This window comes from Chrysochloris asiatica, unplaced genomic scaffold (genome assembly GCF_000296735.1).
Source record: "Chrysochloris asiatica unplaced genomic scaffold, ChrAsi1.0 scaffold00116, whole genome shotgun sequence".
In the NCBI taxonomy this organism is placed as follows: domain Eukaryota; kingdom Metazoa; phylum Chordata; class Mammalia; order Afrosoricida; family Chrysochloridae; genus Chrysochloris; species Chrysochloris asiatica.
This window is the reverse complement of record NW_006408634.1, coordinates 4405973-4408886: the sequence shown is the minus strand read 5'-3', so window position 1 is coordinate 4408886 and position 2914 is coordinate 4405973.

Here is a 2914-nt window from a genome sequence, read left to right as displayed (position 1 = left end):
TCTATCCTGTTCTCCTCGCCTCTCCTTCTCAAACTTCAATCAAATGGATAATTCTAATGGTATTCTCTTTAGGGCAGATCACTGCTCTAGGATAAAGCACTAGACTGCAAGATCGGTTTGAACCACAAAGTCAGTGATTCAAACTTACCAGCTGCTCCTTGGAAACCCTATACAATGTTGTTATGAGTCAGAACTGACTTGATGGCACTTAACAATAGCAACAGCCCACCCCTGGTAGCCATCACAGAATGTTTCTTCTATCAAGAAAACCTTTTCTTAGTTTTTGACAATGGTCAAAAACTACATACAATACTTGTCCTTTTGTGATTAACTAATTTCACTCGGCACAATGTCCTCCAGGTTCATCCATGTTGTGAAGTCATTGTTCACAAACAAGGATTCATTATTGTTCTTCAATGTTGCATAGTGTTCCATTGTGTGTGTATACCAAAGTATGTCAACCACCTTTCTGTTGGTGGGCATTTTAGCAGTCTCCAACTTTTTGCTCTTGTGAATCGTGCTGTAATGAACATGTGCATATACTTATTTATGTCAGGCTCTTATTTCTTGTGGATATATACTAAGTAGAGGTATTGCTGGGTCATACAGTGTTTCTAGTTCAAACTTTTTGAGGAAATGCCATGCCATTTGTCACAGTGGGCGCACTATGTACAAGTGCTCCAGTCTTTCCACACCCTCATCAGCATTTCTTGCTTTCTGTTTGTTTGAACTTTGCTATTAGTGCGGGAATAATCATTCTTATAGAGGGCTTCTTAAGCAGAAAAAGCATAGAATAACCAATGCAAAGCAGTTAGTATGGGTTTGTGTGCAATGTATATTATCTATATGGTGTGGCATTGTAGGATAAGCACTGGACTGTTAACCACAAGGTTAGTGGTTCAAATCCACCAGTCACTCCTCAGAAACACTATGTTGTTGTTACTAAGTGCCATTGAGTCAGTTTCAACTCATAGCAACCCTGTACAGGGTTCCCAAGGCTGTAAACCTTTATGGGAGCAGAAGGCCTCATCTTTCTCCTGTGGAGCAGCTGGTGAGTTCAAACCACCAACCTCGTGGTTGGCAGTCCAGTGCTTATTCTAAAGAGCCACCATGCTCCACAGAAACCCTATACAGGGTCACTATGAGTTGGAACAGCACGCAACAGCACTTAACAACAATAACAACAATAGTGACATAGTAATTAGAGTAGGATGTCTCTTTATTTAATGTTTTGCATTACCTCTGGGTGAATCTATTCACACTTAGGACTTCAATAACACCTCAGCGAACAATCCACAAAACCCAGTTCAGAGCTTGCTCTTTAGCGCCACACAAGGCATCTCAGGTTCATCTGTTGTTTCACGTCCAACTCCATCATTTGATGTCTTCACCTTCTCCCATCACTCTGCTTCTCCTCATGGTTTCCCATTTCAATAGTGGTGCCCAGATATTCCCAATTACCCCCAGTGTGTTGGTTTTCAAGAAAATACCTGCTGATTTTTTTTCACACTCTTCCCCTTGAGGGATTGGGTTTGTGTCTTCTCCCCTTGAGTCTGGGTGGGAATGGGACTGCTTTGACCAATGGAATATGCTGCAAATGAGATTACATGATTTCCAAGGTGAGATCAGAAAAGGTTATGCACAGCTTAGGACTCTAGACCCAGAGAGGGAGGCGTTGTGAGCTGACAAGAGGGTGAGGGGGCAGGCTTGCAGGGTATACCCTTTGGTTGGTTGATGATGCATGGAGGGGATTGTAACCACGGCAATGAAATGATATACGAAAGGATGAATGTAAAGCTAATGTTCTCCCATGTAAATGATCACATAATTCATAATAAAACATTAAAAAATAAGAAAGAAAAGGCTATGCAGTTTCCACTGGTTCTCTTGGGACACTTGTTCTGGAAAGAGGCAGCTGTCATGGAAGAAGTCTAAGACCATCATGCTGAAGAGGCTGCAAGTAGATCCTACAATTGGTAGTTCCAGTGTAGCTCAATATTTGAATCCTTCCAGCCAAGGTTTCCGACATGTGAAAGAAAATAAGAAATGCTGATGAGGGTGTGGAAAGACTGGGGCACTTGTACATAGTGCACCCACTGTGACAAATGGCACGGCACTTCCTCAAATCTGTGAGTCTTTTGGGCAGAAGCTTGGTACCTTGTCCTAATTCCAGACCCACATAATACATGAGCATGGAAAAGTGGTTGTTTTACAGTGTTAAGTTTGGGGGTTGGTTTTTACACAGCAATAGTAACTGGAGGACAGGAATACAGGTGACACCCGCTTCAGGCTTACTCTCTTCTTACTGTGTTCCCAACATGGTAAAAAATGCTACCTTCCTTACTCACCACATCAAGGACCAAAGATTCTCATGCAGCCACTGGGGTTTCCCTTGGAGGAACTGCTGATGCTTTACCTGGAGGCATGACTGATGAACCTGGCCTTTGGATCAGACCAAGCCTCGATTCTGAAAATAGAGTGGATGAGCCAGGTCCTAAGGATTGTGAATACAGTGGACTCCAAAGACCTAGTCAAAATCACTGTCTTCAGACCACCCTGGGTACAGAATAAGGTGAAGAGTTTGGTCCTGGCTGAGGCATTGTGACACCAGAAATGTCATCAATGGAATGACTTGAGGAATACCCAGCATCCTTGAAGATACCCAGCATCCTCTTGCTTCAAAGAATATAAGCATCCTCAGGATCATGATTAAAACAAGTCCAGGAGAGCCAAAATATTAGGTTCAGCTCACCTGAATTTAGAGACAGGCTCAAGAATTTATTTGCTCCATTAGACACTAACAACAAAAGACCAGGAGTTATGGGATAGCACAAGACCTTTTTAAAGTGTTGAAGAGCAAAGATGTCAGCTTGAGGACTAAGGTGCGCCTGACCCTAGCCTTGGTATTTTCAAT